The sequence below is a fragment of the Amblyomma maculatum genome, chromosome 1 (genome assembly GCF_055883805.1).
Source record: "Amblyomma maculatum isolate TAMU_Amacu chromosome 1, ASM5588380v1, whole genome shotgun sequence".
NCBI classification, from domain to species: Eukaryota; Metazoa; Arthropoda; class Arachnida; order Ixodida; family Ixodidae; genus Amblyomma; species Amblyomma maculatum.
The window spans coordinates 334,046,271-334,068,516 of NC_139344.1; positions in this window are offsets into that span (position 1 = coordinate 334,046,271).

The window sequence follows — 22,246 nt, forward strand, 5'->3', positions numbered from 1 at the left end:
GACGAGGATCGGCCAGCTGAAATGAGCGTAAAAAGGAGCAAATGGCGGAAGCGTACACTGGCTGCTGGGAAAAAGAGGGAGAGAAATTTCCGCCGCGTGTCCTATAGAAGGCCACGAGAGCCAAATGACCGCCATTAGGTCTTCCAGCCGCTCATCTTCACGCGTCCAGTGAGTAAAGGCAGCAAATTTGGGTCAGGCCCGTCATTCCGTGCGAAATGGCGGTGGCCGGGGGATCTGATCACCGCGTTCTTTCAATATTAACTCGGACCGCGTTTGCGGAGTGGAAGCGGCTGATAAATGATAATGACGTCACGTATGGAAGTGCGCTCAATGTGCGCAAGCATTGTAAGCTGATACCTGGAAAGTAACGAAGTGTTTCGGAGAAATTTGAACTGAAAATTACAAAATAGAACTATACGTACGTGAAAAGAAATAAAGGAAACAAGGTAGCGATATACTGGCTTTAGCAAAGCGAAAATATATAGATGAATGTACAGACGCACACGAGAAATGTTCTGCGCAACTACAGTGACTTGCTTTTTCGCCAGCTGCTTCGTGCTTTTCTATAGTGCATCAGAATTATATGGCGAACCTATCTTCGGGCTTACGACGTCACGTATGCATCGCGCGTGGGAGGGTTCACTTGTTAAAAGAGGTATCTGGGGTAGCCCGCGATCAAGTCGTGTCATGCATGCGTTGCCACGTGTAATATAGAAGTTGCTACTCCTTACATGCTATCCAGGTGGACTACTCCGAGCGGATGCACAGTGCTGCCTCTATACCGAGTGTTTAAGCGAAAGATAACGGGAGTTTAAAAAAAAAATTGACTTTTTGAGATACAGAGGTCGCTTCATCGGCGTATAGAAAGACCACAGTTGGCTGATGTCAGAAAGCAGACGAATAATGCTAACCATTAATCTGATTAATTAAGCTCTAATATAGTTTATTTCTTAACCTTTATGCTCAGTTGCTTGAAGTAATGACATTTTCAGACAGTTCTTATAGTAATAACAGCCATATCGCTCTTTGTTTTCTTTTTTTACATCTCGAAAAGCGCGCCTTTCAGCAGGCCGCCGATATAGGGCCATTTTTTAACCTACACCAGCTACACTATAGTGTAGTAAAACACCATTGGCGTTGTGCTACAATGGGGTAGCTGGTGTAGGTTAAGGAAATGGCCCTAATGATTGTGGGGTGTACGTGCACCTTGGCCTCTCTCCTATGTGGGCTGGAGCAGCGAGCAGCCGCAAGCACTGTAGCAAGGGCAGGGCAGGCCAGGATACACACGGCAGGTATGCAAATGAGTGACGTGTAGTGACCATGGTGTTAGAATAGTCTACCATGGTCACTGACGTCGCCTCGCAGCGCGCGCTTTTCGAATAGGGCGCGATGAAAGAAATTCGCTGAAATTTCAAAAAGAGATGTGGTACTATCGTCCGGCTATTAGGTGTGCTAGTTAAAAGCTAAACTATTAACAAGTATAATATGACGCATCTATTTTGTTTTGTCGGCAAACAGTGGTGTATGCAACGCTGATGAAGCCATCTCGATATGTCAAAAAGCCTACTTTTAAAGTTCTTGTTTACCTCCGCATGCACCATCCTCTTTCTTACACAATAAAGTCTCTCTCTCTCCGCTGAAAACACTCGGTATATCTGGCGTGCAAACCAAGCGATGTGTTTATGCAGTAGAAAGATGATGTGACATGAATAAGATGTCATTTATTCTCCGCCAAGCACGCTATTACTTCCAAAGCGTCTTTCTTTCTTTTGTTTCTTTACTAATCGAATAGGCTAGGAGGTCTTCCTCACACGAATGCCCCTCCAGCGCTTCTCACACCAGAGCTTGGCATTGGTGCGTTCTGGTTGCGAAATAAGCGTCAAGAACTGCTGAAAGCGCGCTTATCTAAGAGCCAGCGGCAACGCGAAACGTAGTTACTGACATTCCAGAAGACGAGGATCTGGTTCCTCTTTACCCAGTCGCGGATGAGAGCGCTTTAATCACGGCGAATTTGGGCGCCTAGAACGTGCTTTTACGTGCTGTTAAGGCGAAACCTGTCTATGCTCATGGAACGAAATCCCGTGCGCGAGAGTTGTGAACGAGATCTGTCATATTCTGCGAGCTTCCGCGAGATTAGTTCTTGTCTAGAGTTCCTGTCATCTGCAATGCCACCCTCGAACGCGCGCCAATGAACGCCATGCGACAGGAGCGATAGTTTACTGTCACGTTGGTCCAAACGCACACTTGCCGGATTGTGACAGATACTGCGCCTTTCCCTTTCCTGTAAACCAATTATAATTATATATATCACTGCAACGAACGCTGATAAAAGGCAAACAATAGGAGAGGAAGGGTAGGCTTTCGCCATTCTCCTCTTAAGAGACATCTAAGAGACCTTGTAATTTTCTTAGAACTTTGTGAGCTTAGGTTTTCGCCAATTAAAAAAGATGTGCTAACGATACCTCGTCGGAAGCGCCTGAGTCAGACCATTTTTGTGGCGCTCAAAGCTTTCTCGTCCACACTTGAGACCTTAGAGTGATATTTTAAAAAAGTTGATCATTTAATGTCCACTAATTATCCAAGTAAGATGAACGAGAAAAGATACCAGTGGATACTTTGCACGAGTCCTAAGGACACTGACCATTTCTGTTGGGGAAAAACGCTCAGGTTTTGTTTTCTGGTCCTTCTCAGCTGGGACACCTGTTGTACGTGAAGTGACAGAGAAAACGACCTCAGTGCACTACAGGTCAGCGCCGCATACCAGTCCATGTCACGCATATACGACAGTGACATGCTGACGCGAGCAGGGTATAATAAAGCCGCTCCGCTGGCCCGCACCGCGACACGTATACCCTCTTGCGCATGCATGAGATGCGCGTCACGTGCGATACAAGGCGAGTTAAAAACTCGGCTTCAAGTGTCTTCAAAGCGACAGCTCTGCGTTCCGCGTCTTCTGGTCCATGCCCGATCCTTACTGGTGTTTTAATCTTGTCTTTGTTCATCGCTAGAACAACTGTCTTGCTTTTTCCTTTCTCCTGGTTGGCCGCTGCGGACAGCCGCCCGGACGGCTCCGTGAGTCGGCAAGGATGACGGACGTTCCATCGTGGACGGGTTGCGGCCGGGCCGGGCATATGGGCAGTGCGTGGCCTCAATTCTAGTTCGTTGGCCCACTTTTGGGCCCCGACGTGTGTGTGCATAAGCGTCCATAGACCACGGCAGCGGGTCAGTCACCGCGATCCGAAGAGGATGGGTGCAGCGCGCCCGTTGAAAGGTGCACCTTCGATAATCCGGTCGGCCGTCGGCATGCTGCCACGTATTTGCTGCTGCCCGGCTCTCATTTCGGGCTGCGCCAGTTTGCGAGGCGATCAGTGATGGAGGGCGCAATGTGTATTTACCGAGAACCACGGCGGCCTAGGTGAGAAACGCCGCACCTTTTATATTGTTTGTCTTCTCCTTTAGAGCAGTTCAACCCAGATTCGCGCCGTTAAAAAGGTGAAAAGTGTAACGAGAATGCCGCTAGCTCCTCGAGTTTATTTTTTTCACTTGCATTCCTTGAAACAAATCTTACCTGCCGCGATGGCCCATTAATGTTTAGCGTTCAGTTGCTGATTTTAAGGTTACGGGTTCAATAGCAGCCGCGGTGGCCGCATTTCGGCTGTGTGTTTGCTGTACGAAATTGCACACGTGCGCGTTAAGTTCAGTTCAGTTCAGTCGTGTCCGACTCTTCGTGACCCTATGGACCATGTCACGCCACGCTTTCCGGTCTCTCACTATCTTCCTAACATCACATAACTTCATCTGCAGTGCCTCGAGGATGCCATCTAACCATCGCGTTCGCTGCCTACCCCTTCTCCGGCGACCCTCAACCTTTCCCAACATCAAATCTTTCTCCAGCGACTCCTCTCTTCTCATCAGATGACCAAAGTAGCTGAGCTTTAACTTTAGAATTTGACCCTCCAATGAGCAGTCAGGGTTTATAGTCGACAATATTGACTGATTTGATCTTCTGGCAGTCCAAGGAACTCTCAAGAGTCTTCGCCAGCACCACAATTCAAACGTGTCAATTCTTCGGCGGTCAGCCTTTTTCACAGTCCAACTCTCGCTTTAGCGCGTTAAAGCACGCGCTAAAGAACTTCATGCGGTTAATTAGTTCGGAGTCCTCCACTGCGGCCTCTCTCATAGCCCTTAAGTCTCCTCGGCACGTCAAATATTATTTAGTAATCTAATCTTGCCTTTTTATTCCCTCGCATTTGCATGTGACCGCAGCAGAAGGCGTCACGATGTACAGAAGGCTTCAAAGACAACTAAAGCGAACGCAAAAGTGTCGCCTTTAGGCTATGACGATGTGTGCAATGCGCAAACAACGTGCAAAGCGCACTCTTTGCTCGCGAAGTTGCGGAAATAAAGAGACACAGTTCAAGACAAAGAAAACTGTATAAGGAACATCCTAGTGTGCTACCTTCCTTCGTTATGCCTGCATTCTTTTCGTCCTCATCTCATTGCATGCGGCTTTGGCAGTACCGCATTTATTTTTTAAGGTCACTGTATGCCATCCAGTTTCTGAACACGTTGTAAATTGTTTTTTTTTTTTCTTTTTTCTTTCTTTTTTTTTTTTTTTTTTTTTTTTTTTTGCAGGGCTAGGATAGCGTTAAAGAGCCGCAGGTGGTTTACATTTCCAGAGCCCTCCACTATGGCGTCTCTCATAGTCTGAGTCGCTTTCGACGTCAAACCTCACACACCAAACCAACCAAAACCAAGCTGTGTGTGGGATTTTTATCTCAGGTAAATGATGAACACACAGCGTGGCATGCTGTTACCGGAAAGGCGTGTTGGTGTGCTCTTCAATCAGCCTGTTATGCGGGTGGACCTGCTCCATATATGCGCACCAGTGATTGGAGTTTCAGAATATTGTGCCATCTGTTGTAGTGTACGGCAACTGAGCTTGGTGCAGGGCAGTCCTGGGAGTCAACGATGAGACATCTGAAATGTATTCATCGCCGTCACTTCTACGCCTTACAGATAGGACGAAAAAAGCGGCAGTTTATTTTCCGGAAAGCAGAGATTAGAATCTTAGTAAGATTACATAGGTACACTGCGATGTATTGTTCTCTGTGTACAACCAATCCTTACACATGAAATTCTACACTCAGCTACCTCCTCCTCCTTCTCGCATACTTCAAGGGCCTGACCAAACTAGCACAAGCAAATTTCTCCGAGCTTCCTGATCTGTCTGGCTGACTGCATAGCTGTCGCACTTGAGGAGTCCAGCTAATTAAGGAAACACTTCAAGGAAGCACTGCAACTACACTAAGACTTTTCTGAAAAGCTACAGAGCATGACTCTAGAAAATGGATCTTTCGCAGAAACTATATAATCACGTTTTCTCCTTTTCTAGAAGAAAGCATTTCGATTTCAAGTGTCAGAGAATTACTCAAATGCGGCTTTGCAGCTGCGAATTCTTGGCTTTCGTGTTAATTTTCAGTGGATGTTCATACTTTTTCCACTATACTGCGAATAAGGAAACAACATAATAGATACAAAGAACACAGTGTTAAAAAACAACAACAATAAATTGTTCGAACACTTAAGAGCTAGGGACAGGAAGAGGGCGTATAGTTCAAAACAAAGAAGCGTTATGGAGGCAGTGTCGCTTCCTTTACCCCATTCCCGTGAAGCACACATTCCGCTTCACACTGAGTGACTTGTATGCAGAGCAAGACGCTGTGGTGCTCTGCGCGACGCTTCCCTTCCAGCCTCCCTGCACGTGATCTATCTACCCGCCGCGAGCGCTGGGGGAAGCAACAAAGAGGCCCCTTCTCCCCAGAGACCTCGCCAAAGTTACGGGAAAAAGCTGCCGCGCGCGGCTCCAGCAGAATAAGGTGCCGTCACAGTTGCATTTGAACAGCAGTCCTTGCTCACACGTTTCGGTGCCTCCAGGAAAAAAGAAATATTGAGAACGCGTGGAGTAAAAGGGCCGGAGCATATGCGCCATCCGGAACGCAATCTCCAGAGACAAATGCTCCGGCTTGAAAGCGAAGCCCTGTTCAGGAGCACAGATGGGCCCAATCTGCCACCGCTTGCCGTGTCATCGTCTCGGGTTTCGCTTTCGCACTTGGGGGTGAGATGTGAGAACGTTTGGAATGTCTCTCCCACCGGTCCCTCTTTTTTTTTTTCTCCTTTTTTTTTCACTTACTCTTTCTTTCCGACACTATCCGTTGTTTCTCTAAAATGTGCACTATTAAAAAGCGGTGCTCAAAACGAGAGCATTCATGCTTCTCACACCGGAGACCGGACACGCCTTGAGGTTATCAGTAAGAAACCAACAGTTTAACGACGTACAACAATTGACAATAGCGTAAGAAACCAAGTGTTTAACGACGTAAAGCAACTGACAATAGCGTAGTGGTCTTCATGTGAAGTGCACACGAGAGTCCGGCGCCTTGGGCCGGGCTGAAGCAGCTAAGCATAGAGCATCTGGCCCAAATACACATGACCTTATTAGGGACCGAAGCAAGAGCTCGCATAAATAAGATACTCATATCTGCAACGCGCTGTTCCGCAGCGCATTATAACACTAGCTCACAGGTGCTACCACATCGTCGCAATACGGCAAAGCTGGAATAAGTGCCGCTGCATGAGAAACCTCTTTAGAAATTACTGCGGCGGCCCGTAGCTGTAGCCACCACGCCGCATATCACACGCAGCTCACTAGCTTCAATTCGAAGAACACTTTTTCACCGCCACTCTCAGACTCCTAAAAGCGATGTTTCTCGTTGATTGTGGTTGCCAGTCCCGGCATACAACGTAGAAATTATCTAAATGGCTAAAGTACACAACTTGTTTAAAACTGAGTAAGTGTTGCATTATACGAGCTGGAGGCGACGGTCTCTGGAGACGTCGATAATTAGGTGATCTATTGTTAGCCGCGTCCGTTCGTTCTGCGTCACTCGGTCGTCATGATGTCACCCGTCACCAAGCAAAGAAGCTCGCACCTCCCAAAGAGAGCTGACCGGTTGGCGCACCGCACAGTCGGCTTATCCGGTGTCATCGAAGCTGCCTCCGCCTTTCCACCCGCTTTGTCTTTTCACTTTGCTTAGTTTCTCGGCGTCTCCTTCTCGAAACTTATCACCCTGATCTGATGACCCGCCAGTGTGAGCTCGTGCACGGTATACATGCACTTACGAACCCATGGCACGGTGCAAACCTCCTCCCCCTCTTACGTCGCCATCCAAAGGCCGATCATTTCTCACTGGGGATCGGAGAGACATGACCGGGGAGCACGAAGGGCATAATAACCTGCAATTTACACCTTGCAATTAGTCCCGGGGAGAGGCCGCCGACAACCCGCCACCTCACGCCGCGTTTGTCCAGCCGGCAAACTCCCTGCCTCTCCTCCTTCTCTCCTTCCCTCAACGCAAGTCCTCGGGCACTGAGCGGGTTCAGCCGAGGGGTCGCCGATTTTTAGCGCCTCGCCTTTCGAGTAAGTGCATGAGCGGGAACACTGCGGAAGTAGACGATGCTTGCCTAAGCCGCCACGCATTTGACTGCATCAGATATAGCAGTTAACTATACGTTATGCAGTTCAGAGACATGAAACTTTCGTAACACCTGGCGCATAGCACAAATGGGGCTTCGAATGATTGTCGGCGTGCTCTGAAATGTGCTGCAAGCTCTGACAGCAAATGTTGCAGAAACTTTGCAGAGCTGTTAAGAATGTATGTGACAAAGAGAGAGAGAGAGAGAGAGAGAGAGAGAGAGAGAGAGAGAGAGAGCAACGGCAGTGATTCCAACGCAAATAAATTTCATTGGATAGAATGGAATACGACAGCGAGCGGGCTTCCACTTCGTCTACATGCGGTTAAATGATGTGCGAACAAGAGAAATGGACCGCGAAGAGCGAAACGAGATATTAGTTGAGGGAGGATGTGCTTATATATACTAGCGCTACAAATGTCCACTTCGGAGGAGGGAAGCGCTTTTATTTATTATTATTATTATTATTATTATTATTTTTTTTTTTTTTTTTCGGAAAAGTAACGTCGCTAAAGGCTGTCGATATCACGTGTTAGCTTCTGGGCGAGGTCTGAATTCGGCATCGGCGAGTCCAAGGTGTTCAAATTACTCATGATGCGATGAGACAGAAAAATGACACTGCCCGTTGCAAAGGCCGCGAACGTGATTGCATCCCTTCGGAACCGTCAATGGACTCAAGAAGAGGCGCCTAGACTCCAAGTGGCGTGGGGATGCTTTCCGTCAAAGCGTCGCAATCGCATGACCCCGCCGTGTTTGTGTAATTCTTCTTGCTGGCGTTATGGTAATGCGAACACTTTTATCATTGCTGTAATAATTTTCGTTCTCGAAAAGCAGGTTGTCGCTCTAACCAAGATCAACCACTGCTGTTACGAGCTTGTTCATGAACGCGCACTCCTCTGTGTACCTGCCGAAAACGCGCTCAGTCCTGCGCATGGTCTGCAACTGCACGAGCGACGAAGGAACGAGGGCGACGACGCGCTTTAATTGCGCCCCATTATCCGCAAATTTCAGCCGCTCGCAAACAAGCCGGCCTCGCGTCGCCTCCTTTACCTCCACCCATCCTTCTTTCCCCTCTCCACCTTCTTCGCAGCAAGAGCGCGATGTGACAGAGCGGCAGGTGCCGCCCGAAGCTTATCCCTTCCCCGCCGCGCACAAGGTGGAAGATGTCGACACTCGGTGGCGGCGGCGGCGGCAGTCACGAAAGGCGGCGGCCTTTTAATCGGGAACTGGCCGCGATGACGGCTGCCGCAGCCGTCGCGGGTGCGGCGCTGCCGGTGACAACCTCTGCTAGGGCGGGGCAGAGGGTACGGGGTCGGCGGGACATCATTTGGCTGTTGCCGCACTTCGCAGTGCTCGATGTTGGAATCGAAGTGCATCATCGATCTTCTTCTTGCATTGAAGTTGAAAACAGCAGGTGAAGACGGCGGGTTTAAACACGGAGTGAAGACGCTAGACGAAGGTACCGTGCGGAACACCAATTGGAGATGCTAGACCCCGGTTCATAGGCCGATTGGATACATTGTTTATAGAGACACTGGATGCAGACGAAGGAGTGCAGGCACTGGATATAGACATCAGGGTGATTTTGTACAGGGAAGTGAAGAGATCGGCTGAGGTACTGGATTTAGACACCAGGTGGACACTGGTCATAGACACCGGGCGGTGATAATATAAACACCAGGGTAGAGACAGTGCATGCATAGGACCGGTGTAAAGAGAGTGACTAGATTGCAAGTGAATGCACTGTGATCCAATCTCATCATCTGCTGTATTCAGTTGCTCAAAAATCGATGCCGTCTCCCGTTTTCCCGCTGTGGCTGCTGCTGGCTCAATTTCAAGCAGTGCGGAACGGCCGCGAGTCGTGGGCGAATCTTTATTAGTCACAGGAACCAATAGCCCAATGCGGAACATTAGAAAGGCAACAAGGAGGAATACGTTCGCCAGATAATTCGAAGGCTAGGACTGGTCAAATTCAAGTCTCCCTCTCTATAAAGGAATGACCCAGTCCCGGCAGCGTATTTGGGTTTGCTCGGTACGGTGGCCACGCAAGGGACAAAACGACAGAAGAGACGAAGAAAGCGGGCTGTTCCGACTAGCATCTACCGCCCCCAGGAGCCGAGCAGCCTAGCGATTGGCGGGGCATGCTTTTTCAATGGGCGTCATATTGGACGAGGCACTAGCTTGAGAAAGCCTATACTACTACTACTACTACTATTACTATTATTATGATTATTATTATTATTATTATTATTATTATTATTATTATTATTATTATTATTATTATTATTATTATTATTATTATTAGTAGTAGTAGTAGTAGTAGTAGTAGTAGTAGTAGTAGTAGTAGTAGTAGTAGTAGTAGTAGTAGTAGTAGTAGTAGTAGTAGTATAGAGGAAGACTTGTTTCACTAAGTTGGCACTGAATTGTCTGTAGGTAACGGCCAAAACTGGATAAATATTATCTTCACAGTTTTAATTAATAATGATAATAATATTAATTGGTTCACAGGAAGGGAAAGGCGCAGTATCTATCACACTTGTGTCTGTGGACACCAAGGGATGAAGGTGTCCACAGACACAAGAGAGGAAGAGAGAAAGAGGAGCCGTAGCGCAGGGCTACGGAGTAATCAGGTGTCCACAGACACAAGTGTGACAGATACTGCGCTTTTCCCTTCCTGTGAACCAATTATTATTATTATTATTATTAATTGAAACTGTGAAGATATATTTAGCCAGTTAATTCGGCCGTTAACTAGACAATTCAGTGCCAACTTCGTGAAACGAGTCTTCCTCTATACTACTACTACTACTACTACTACTACTACTACTAATGATAATAATATTATTAATAATAATAATTAGCAGAAAAAATATTACTGTGCATTATTATTACTATTATCTAGTAGTAGTAGTAGTAGTAGTAGTAGTAGTAGTAGTAGTAGTAGTAGTAGTAGTAGTAGTAGTAGTAGTAGTATTGTAGGCTCTCTCAAGCTAGTGCCGCGTCCAACGTGACGCCCATTGAAAAAGCATGCGCCGCTAATCGCTAGGCTGCTCGGCTCCTGGGGGCGGTAGATGCTATTCGGAACAGCCCGTTTTCTTTGTCTCTTCTGTTGCTTTGTCCCTTGCGGAGCCACCGTACCGAGCAAACCCAAATACGCGTCCCGGCAACTCGTAAGAACAAGACTATAGAGCAAGCATGTGGGCTTGAAGGAAACAAACAGCGCGGCGACAAGGCTCAAGAAAGGAGAAAATAATATAGCTGTTTCATTTTTTTTCCCTTCAAGAACGCATCAACCAATTAAACTATATATTTTAATGAATGTGGCCTTGCTTCAAGCTTCATAAGGCTGCTGAAGAGTCACTGCAAAGACGCCACGATACTTAAAAAGATAATAATACTGTCTGCATATTTTCAGTAGTTCATATGGCGTAAGCATGATTCCTCGTTTTCAATGTATACAAGCTCCGTCGAAGCATTCCGCAGGGAGAACGCAAAACTGGCTTATGGAGTCGCTGTGGCATGGAGTTGTTGCCTGGTTTTGACTCTCTTGTGACTACTTTAACGATGGAAGCAAGGTCTATCTCTCCCTCTTTCACACACACACACACACACACACACACACACACACACACACACACACACACACACACACACACACACACACACACACACACACACACACACACACACACACACACACACACACACACACACACACACACACACACACACACACACACACACACACACACACGCGCGCGCGCACACTACACGCGCGCACGCACGCACGCACGCACGCACGCACGCACACACACACACACACACACACACACACACACACACACACACACACACACACACACACACACACACACACACACACACACACACACACACACACACACACACACACACACACACACACGAGCGCGGCGGCATGTTTCAATACATCACGTTGAGTGATCGCGATATGATTTTAATGGCAGCCGACCATAGCTCGAGCACTTCAATTCGCACACCTGCCCGAGTCGTAGTGTAAGTATTGTATTATTAGATTTGGGCTTATAATATTAGAGGTTGTGTTCTTTCGAGACTACGCGGAGACTAAAATCTTGCCCTCCGGTGGCAATAATAACGTTCAAAAACTGTCTGCGGTTAGACCCGGTCAAGGAGGCCGAGCGGCTTGCTGTCATGCTGCGCTGCACAGAGTCACTGGGAAGCAGAGGAAAGTCCTTGAGTTTCTGTCAATGTTGCAAACGGAGGAACCATTGTTGCCCAACCAAAAATAAGGACGCCAAGAGAGCCGCTTGTCACAACTACGCACTTTGATTTTGTTTTTATTGCCTCTCTTATCTGTATTTCAAGATACGGGAGACGAAACAAGATATTCTTTTTTTATTTATTTATAGGAGGGCAGCACGGGCAGAGAGAAAAAAGTTCCAACGCCCGAACACTACCAATCTCGGGAGCGCCGCAGCCACTGACGCTTTCGAAGAGGGCAACGCGAAAAAGCAGGGGTCTCATGGGGTGAGGCCCTTAGCATCGGCTGCCGGCGGCCTGAGGAAAGAAAAAGCTTAATTGGCCGTCGAAGCACAATGGTTCGGAAAGTGCTGTCACGGCCAGACAGCGCAGCGCGTGAGCCCTATTTATACGGCACCGTCAGACTCCGGAGCAGTGCGCGTGGCAGGGAAGCGGGCTCCGAGTGCCGTGGGGTCCTGACTCTCCGATTCAACCACTGCCTCCCTCTCCTCCCCCACGTTTCTTTTTCTCACATCCTTTCCGTATCAGTTCTTCTTGCTGCTTTGACAATTAGGTCACGGCGAGCCGAGCCAGTCCGCTCAATCAGAACAGGCTAGCCTGAAGATCTCAGCTACACGCCTCGAAAACAAGCTTGAAACAATCTTGCGTACGTTTCCTTGACATGGCGAGAAAATATTATTCTTTTTTTTTTCTTTTCACTAGACAGTTTCTGGCACTGCACTAAAGCGACCTAAGGATCACTGTCTGCTGAGCTGGGTCTTTAGAAAAGAATCTTGTCTCTGTCTTTCGTTTTTAATGGACAGACAGTAAAACGTTGCTCCTTTTCCTTCTCAAAAGACGGCGAGAATACAGCAAACGTCATTAAATTCCTCGCCATGCCGACATTGCACGAATAACTTTCCTAGGACAGTTTATAAACCCGTGAGAAAAATACTCACTTCACGCAGAAGCCTCGGTGTATATATTTTTTTTTTTTCAGCCTTTTTGTCCAAGAACAGTTCATGGTAGGACGCACCAAACGAATATCACAGTTCACATACTGCTACGATCTTAAATTTATAGAACGGATCCGACAGTCTCAGAGAATGACCTCAAGTAGTCTCAAGGTCACCGCGGCAGCAGATGGTCGCTGCTTGGTGAGAATCAGATTGCAATCAGCGGTAACAACCTGTCGAAAACGCTTTCTGCGAAATTTGCTGGGTGTGAACTTCAAGCATGTGACCCAGCTGTTCAAGTTACGCTTCAAGATGCGCACAGTGCGAAATATTTAACATATGGACATGATTCGTATTGATAACCGCCTGCTTCCTTGCATCCTCTGCCACACTTTCTTCAATAAAAAGGAGCTTTAGACCCTTACTTATTATTTACATGTCTGCACAGCTGCCGCCTTCTGGTGCGCTTTCACAACCCTGTAATGTTTGCAGCAACGCAAAATCAGTGTTTGTAGATCAGCAGGAGCCCAAACTACGCTCAATCTGCCAGGCCAAGCAGTCCATTATTCTGCGCAACGCGAGGGGGGGAAAAAAAAAAAGCAAAAAAAAAAAAAAAAAAGCGAAACACTATTTAAGCACATAAGCGGGCGGCTTAAAAGTTGAAAGGATTTAGGCCCGCACAGCGCAAGCTGGTTCAGACGAAAGTTAGCTTTGTGATTAAAGTGCATGGTTAACGTGAAGAACCCACAGATGTTTTTTTTTTGTTTTGTTTTGTTTTTTTATACAGAAAAGTTTAGAGGCTCGGAGCGGCTCAGAGCTTAAAATAGGTTAGCGTCAAAACATTGAGATTAAAGTGGAATGAAAACACTAACAGCTGACTATAACAAGAAAAATTCTGACCCGCACTTGTCCATTTTTTATCCCTAATCTCCTTTTTTTCTTTTATATTCAACTCAGTAATGTGTATACCAGACAGTCAACAAATGGTGCGGATCATCGTCTCGCAAAAAGTCTGCCTTCTGTATTGTCGCTACCATGCTAGCTGCTGGCTAGCATGGCTTTTAGCGCTCAGTTAAAGGCAGAGCCGAGAGAGAATCGAAATATCAGACCTGATTGATTAACAACCTTTATTACGTTAGATAATGTGATTGATTAATTGGTCTCGCGGTAGTTACCTGCAGAAGAGCTCAGATTCATTCGGTTGTTAGGTAAACAAGCACGCCCTCTGTCTATAGCGAATAGTTTTGCGTATTATGCGGTTCTGCAGAGGCAATCCCACTGATTGGATTTCTGAAAGCCCTGCCTATACCCTTGTCTTTTTTTTTTTTTTTCTTGTATCTGCTGGGCATATGGTTTTCTTGGCTAAACTTTCCCCGGGAGGCTATGATTGAAGATAAAGGAGATGGATAACCTCCAGGGACGGCAATGCACATGGCTGCAGAAATTATCTCGAGAAGGCTGGGAAGGAAATTTTAAATGGGTGTGATAGGATCATTTCTGCATTAAACCAGTAAGCGTGTTTAAACAACCACTATTAATGCGTGAAGCGTTCAGTCGGAAAAGTAAGCGGTCAACGGTCCTTTTTAAATTTCACGTCTCATAGTCATAAATGCTACACCCAAGGCATATTATCGAAATGTAAAAGGGAATTTCTTGTCTACTTCTCTTTTTCAGCGACGAGTATCAGCCGTGCGCTGCCCCCAGCTGTCGAACTGGTTTCGAGGGACAACCGACGGCGACGCTAAATGCATGAACAGGCGCCGAAGTGCTGCGCTCCCCCCCCCCCCCCAAAAAAAAAAAAAATAAATAAAAAATAAAAAAAAAGTTTTCTGTAATTGTACATACATGTCCTGCTCGAAATATTTGCCTCAGTCTATCGAAAAGGTGAAACAGCTGATGAGCTGCTCTCATATTTCGCATTAGGAAGTAACGTTATCGCGTCGGCAAATGTTTTGGTATTAAATATTAAGAGCAGATTTGCCGATACAGAAAATTTAATACCCGGGCTCACCTCCGATGCTGAGAACTTCCAATTTCACACTGCGAGATTACTGCTTAAATTTAATAGAAGTTTATTAGAGTAAATTTTAGCTGATTAGTCGTCTAAATGCTTTATAACGGGCTTAATGTCTGCCTTGCTGGAAAATTCACCTGCATGCGACGCACCGACGTATATCCCCCAGATTTTGAAGCAAAAATCTGCGAATACTGAGAAATATCACCTATACAGAAATGCACTGAAATGTCCAATCCAACTGTGACTATGTGCCAGAAACACGCGCACATCAATGCTAATAAAACGAGCCAGAGCACGAGCTTTCTTCCGTGGCCGTAAGCAGGATATATTTTTCTTGACTACTTACTCTTTGTATTTTATGATTATTTTTACAGGTGTTTTTTTTCTTATTTTTTTTTAAAGGGAGGTCGTGCTCCCAGTGCGACTGGCGGCCGGGACCCCCGCTGAGCTGGGCCCCGGGTGAGAGCACCTGCAGGCATAATTAGCAAGCGGACGTGGACCTCGAGCTTCCGGTGACAGGACGCATGTAATTAGGGGACACGATGCAGCGGTTCGTTAGTAAAAGTAAGGAAAATATATGCACAAAGAGAAGAGCGACGACGCTACCGTGTACCGTGCCTCGATACGGTGCATTGGAGCGTTCGCGCGCTTAAACCGCCGGCATGCGCGTCCGGCCTCGTGGTTTGGATTCGCCGAATGTGCAGCTTGTTTTACGGACTGGTGAAACGTAAAACATATTGAAGCAAAGCAGCTATATGGCCTCTACGGCCCCGGAAACCATCAAAGTCTACTGAAAGTGCCTGTGTCTGTGCTGAGAGGGAGGGGAACCTTGAAGCGTATCTATGGAACAAAGTAAAAACACAAAATAAAAAACAGGATTCGCCTGAAATGTGCCGTCCCTCTAATCACACTCAAACGCCGAATCGGAACATAATCTGTACGTTGCATACTCTTGGGCCAAAGTGCAGATGATGTGGGCATGAAACATTACTGCCGGCGACGGTTACCGCCGGCGATAAGAAGTTAATCGCCATCGTTAACCGTTAACCGTCCTCTCCCATCGCCGAAAACATTTGTAGTCGGAGCTCGGCAGGAACATGATCTGTAGAGGCGACAGACGGAGGAAGGCGGTTCCATTGCGATCTATACTATTGTATACAGTAAAATGTAATTCGAAACATTGCAACTACAAATTATTACTCGGATGTACGCTACAGGAAGATATATATAGCGTGTGGTATATTGGCAGTGGTTTCGCCCTGGGCTGTGTAATTCGCGGAGAAATTTTCCTGGGGCAGAGATAGACGAGATCATTTGCACAGTGATCACACACACACACACACACACACACACACACACACACACACACACACACACACACACACACACACACACACACACACACACACACACACACACACACACACACACACACACACACACACACACACACACACACACACACACACACACACACACACACACACACACACACGCACACACGCACGCACGCACGCACACACACACACACACACACACACACACACACACACACACACACACACACACACACACACACACACACACACACACACACACACACACACATATATATATATAAATAAATAACGTAGGAAGATAGAGTTTACATCTAACGTTGAACACACCAGAGGTGTACCTATAGAGAAACCATTAACTAGAAACACGGTTCCGAAAGCATTCGAGAGCGAGCATATACATGCGGCAGCAAACTCTAAATGTCAGAAGGCACACGCATGCTACCGTTAGGGTCACACCTAAAATTTACACTAAAAGTAAGCAGCCAAGTTATGCTACGCGCGTATGGGCGTTACTTTAAGTTCGCCGCAGTCGGACACTTCGGTATCGTGTCGACGCTTCCCATGCTGGGCCGAGTGCAGGTGACGGCGCCATCAACGGCTCAGGAGACGCATGGAAGGCGAAGTTTGCCAGCTTAAGAGGAACTATTGCAAAACCAGTCGTTACATCTTCAATAATCTCTACTGACTGAAAACGTGCACAGTTTAAGGTTAAAACGGGCATCACTGTTCTGATCACACCATATATAATAATACTATTCTGCAGAGAAGACGACGGCCTGCAGACGACACGCCGTCGCAAGATAAAGAGCATCAACTATCCTAGCCCAGACCTTACACCTGCTCTGCTCGAAATTCAGCTTTTGCAATAAAGCTCGTTGCATTTTCGGCGGAGTTTCGTGGTTCATCCTGGAGCTATGCAACCGAACGCTCAATACCACACTCAACGCCACCGAAACAATCGACCATTCGCCGTAAACCGTTGCCTGCCTTGGCTTGCATCACCAATGGAATCCTGAACAATTTCAGTGGTGTACTACGGACGACCACGATGTGGAAAACGGGCTAGCTGCCCTCCTACGAACGGGGGAGAGATCACAACAGGGGGGACGGCAACATGAAACTTACGAATGTGGTCTTCTATTTGACCGGTGTGGCCAGCCCCGGATTCAAAAACGGCATATCAGACTTCACCACCTGCTCATTTTTCAAGACCAGCTTCACTGACATCTTCGGCTGCCAACCAGTGCGAGAACTCGGAACTGTGCTAGCTCGCCAATGTGTCCATCACAGAGATTGACAGAAAAAAGCATGAGCTCGAAGACATTGAGGACTACGCCTTCAACGTGCATATGGCCGTGGACACTACCCCTGTATGTGGCATTTTCAAATGTCAATGCTTTGACGAGGCTGCGCCGGCAACACGTTTTCACTCGGTCACCCCAGCGCAGTCCTAGAATTCTTACCAGCATCTACTTGACAAACAGCGGCCAGTTCACTCACGTTGTACATAAAGTAGCGGTTTGTGAAGGTGTCGCTCCGCACCCATCTTTCAGTCTGACCCGAGTCCTCCATCCAGTCTGGGGACACTGCATTACGCGCCTTGAGTAAGTGTCCGACTAAGCTCATCGCAATTCATTAATTAGCCATCAGACACACACAGGTGAAAAGAACGACGGGATAGGCACCTCGGAGGTATTAATGAAGCAATCTGCGCAATTTCCTCCGAACATATGTATAGTCAGGCTGAATATTAAGGGAACCACTAAAGTAAGATTTTTGTCGTTTATGACCTAGAGTTTAAAATGTATCATATGCATACTAACGCGACAGCTCTAAATGCCATGTTCTGCACAATATTCGACTTTCTCGGCGTTGTGTTCGAAAAATTACCGGCGTGGCTCTGGCAGTTGGTAGTTAGTTGGCAGGTGGTCATATATGGCCAAACACTGAATATTGGACTGGTTATGTTCCCTGAGGAGACCACGTGATATCACAAAATTGAGAGGGGCTGAAAAGTAGGCTTGCTCATTTGAGGCGGAATTAGGAATCAACCTTTCAGAGATACTGGATGCCAAGTGAGTTAGACTCCTAGGCTACGCAGACACGCCCATATATACGGCTTGGTTAAAGCGCATGTATGTCGGGTAGCTTCTTACTAGTCACGTTGAAATTGTATAGCTTATGACTACATGCTAATAATATGCGTAATATTCGTAGCACAAATGATGGCATTGATAGTTGAGCAATCAGAAAGTAGACGCCCGCGAACGAGGAACAGAGATGGAAGCAACAGGCGGGAGCCTCGTTAACACTATGACGTCATTCATTTAAAGGCACAGCATAAGCTTCCGTCATAATTTTTAGATAAAAAATATTTCGAACAAACAAAAGCATACTTGTCGCACACACGTATATAAAGATACCATTGGCCGAATGTTCAGGATGGTGTTGTTCCCATCTATCATTCCTACTACCTGCAAGCTACACACTATGATATGTCAAAGAAAAAATAAATAAATTTGAGTTTACGTTGTGGCGCCCACGTTAAAATCGATCTCGACTTAGTTTTCACCCGGAGCATACACATTAAAACTACATAAAAGAACAAAAATAAAAAAAGAGAAAAAAAGTGGTTTTCCAGCCCGATTCGATTTCCCACTAATATTGTAAGAGCACCATGGTGCTCCGCCAACGAGACACGCGTAAGTTGCGATTTTCCTTTATTGTTTCTTACGATTTCAGTCAGAATTGGTTTTTCTTATGATTTCCCGGTTTGTTTTTCAACGCTTGTCTGCTTTTCCTTCTCCACATTTCTCCTCGCGGGGTCCTATTGTTTCCCGGGATTAAATTTCATTTCGCCGTTTTCCAGAGGCTCCGAGGCGCCCCCTTTCGAAAGCGAGGCCCGGCGCGAGGATTGTTTGCGCGCCTTTAGATGCCGAACACCGGCCCCATTTTCGTGGCGAAAGCCCGGGCACAGGCCGCGAAGGATAAGTAGCTGCAAACTATACCACTTCCAACTACAACAGGCGAGGAACGAAGTGGCGAAGTTGTTCTGGTTTGCTTTCTGGGTGAGAAACGCGGCGCCAACGCAATGAAAATGGAAAAAGGAAGGAAGGAAATGGAATTAGTTCACGTTTTCTTCAACTTTTCTTCCGGGAACAAACTTTAAACGCGAAATTCAATTACCCCGTCTTTTTTCTCTGTTACCTGCCAAAATTGAACAATAGAAGAACGGAATGAATAAATCTGCTCCAGAGAGAAAAGGCACTTATTTAATTTTTTCTTTTTTGCTTATGACAATTTTCAGCTTTTTTCGCGGGGAAAAGTTTTTCGTCCATGAGAGAAAGCAATTTCCACTTAGAAATAATGTCGCACTGACTATTACAGCGCGAGGAGCTTTGAAGCATGTTAGGGAGCATCGAGTTAAGCTTTAGTATTCACTACAAATAGCAATGGGACTGAACAAAATAACGCGCCCTGCCGCGGTGGTACAGTGGTTAGGGCTCTAGACACCTGTACCCAAAGATGCGGGATTTAATCCCGGCCGCGGCGGCCGCTTTTAGATGGAAGCGGAAAGCAAGGCCGGAGCCCTCCACAACGGCATCTCTTGAGTCGCTTTGGGACATTCAACCCCATAAACTAAATCAAACCAAACCTAACAGCAAAAAAAAAAATCCCCTGCTTTCATTGTATGAAATCTCTGCCTTTTCTCATTAATCAGAGGTTCCCCACAGGAAAGTGTACATGAAATTGAAGCCCCTTTATATTCAAATATTCGATCAAGCAATGATCTGTGAACTGCTTCAATCTCTGCATACGATCTGTTTTGAACAGCTGCTCAAACGAAAATGGTGCTAGCGTAGCATAGCTTGCGGTATGCAATCGCCGCTGAGATTTTCGGCTGATTAGATTCGCTCCAAACACCGTGCACGGCTTCAGGAGAAAGGGGCACGGTTTTCTGCCTTGCAGAAAATTAGTGGGTCGATTACGTACGTCCAGCTCAAAGCATCCAGCCTGCCACGGGGGCCCCATAGAGCACGAAGAGTGATCCCCTGACCGCCCCTGGCCTGACCAGGCGTGGCCGTCCGGCAGAGCGAAAGCAGAGAGCAGAGGGCGCGATGCCACATTTTCATGCACGTATGCAGCACTGTTTAAGCAACCCTGAGTACTCGCGCATGGTGCTCCCCACGTGTTATTAACTGACTATTTCACCAGGTCACAGATGAGCTGGGCTATATAATTACGCTTGACGCAAGCAGATTAGCAGCAGGGCTAGCATCAGTGACATCTGGTGCTAAAAGATTAAAGTAGCATACCTTTCTTCAGGAAGTACACCCTCAAAAGGTTTATGCAACACGACTCTGGTGGAGAACCGAGGTGCGGTGGCTCAGCGGTTAGACCATTCGGCTGCTGAGACAGCGAATCCCGCTCGCGGCTGCCACTTTTCAAAGGAGGCGAAAAGCAAGGCACCCATGTTTTGTTTTATGTCAGTGAACGTAAAAAAAGAAAGGAAAAACACAATAACCAAGAGGACAGAATTAATCAGGAGCCCTCCAACGCGGTCAACGTCGCTTTGGACATGCACATACAACACAGTATACAAGAATCGGACGAAGAAACTGGTGCTTACCAAGGCAATGCGGGAAGATTTGATGGTGTCCTCTGTTATCAGTGCCCTAGGCTGCATGCAAAGAAAACAGTTTAATCAAGCTTTTACGTTAACATCGCGTCTTCCGTTAACTTTTGAATGCGAATGTGTGGGTGTGACTGCGCAGGTGAAGGTGTGGATGCAGATGTGGGCGCAGGTGCGTGGAATCGTATCTGCTCGCATTAACTTATTGATAACATCGAACGATCCGACGTACCCTCTGTACCAAATCTGATTTGCGCAAATTTCGACGAGAGGTCTATATTACAGCTAGAATGCCGACGGAACGAATGAGCTTCACGGAGTAGCTTCTGAAAAATGTATAACCTTGTTTCGTCCTCATGGCTGGGGACATGTATAGAATGCGCGCGCAACTCCGGTATTACGGCGGCGGCGGGGCATCGGTGCGGGCCCCACGCGTAATTGCCGTGGCTCCGAGCGGCACGTGAGCCCGGTTCGACCCGCAAGGAGGGGCTCACGTGCTTCGATGCGGGGCACCCGGGGGGTCAAGAAGAGTGCGGCGTGTCTCCCATCGCTGCACCTCCGCCGCCGCTATGAGCGCGCACGCCCCCGCAGCCACGCACTTGCTAAGCGCAGGAGAGGAGGAGACCGGACCTTACTCCGAGCGTTCACTGGAACCTTGCCTGTTCTGGGCATCCAATATGCCCCAGCGGTGGGGCACTATGTTCTAGGTGAATGGAAAGTGCCATCTGCGAAGGAATGCGGGGTGTATATCGCGCGAACGAAACTTGGGAAAACAGATGAAAGCCGCGCTAGCAGATACGGCTACGTTTCCGTAATGAACCGGTAACGTAAAGGGAAAGCGAGTTCACACGTTGAGATCGGAAATACAATATACAGTGCTCGGAAGCCCGATTTTCACTGGTCAAATTTTGCGTGTGCATTTCGCGGCAACACTCCACCGTCTACTGTGCAAAATGTCGTCCACTGTTTTTGTTTTTAGTGACAGATCTCGCTACATATAGCATTCACCCCTGCAGTTGAGTAATCCAATTGCAGCAGGGGTTAAATCAACATTATTTGTGTGTGTGTGTGTGTGTGTGTGTGTGTGCGTGTGTGTGTGTGTGTGTGTGTGTGTGTGTGTGTGTGTGTGTGTGTGTGTGTGTGTGTGTGTGCGTGCGTGTGTGTGTGTGTGTGTGTGTGTGTGTGTGTGTGTGTGTGTGTGTGTGTGTGTGTGTGTGTGTGTGTGTGTGTGTGTGTGTGTGTGTGTGTGTGTGTGTGTGTGTGTGTGTGTGTGTGTGTGTGTGTGTGTGTGTTCTACGTACGAACGATGCAGAATGTAGATTTAGCGAGTTGATATTGTGAGCCCTCCACGGATCTTCTTTCATTTGTACATACCATGATCTTCTTCTTCTTCTTGGACATACCATCATCATCGTCTCGCGGCGCCGGCCCCGGCGCGCGCTTGGGTTTTGTCCATCGGAATAAACGCCAGACACGGCATACCTTGCCTTGCCTTCACGACCTTGCCGTCTCGACCTGACCTTCTTCC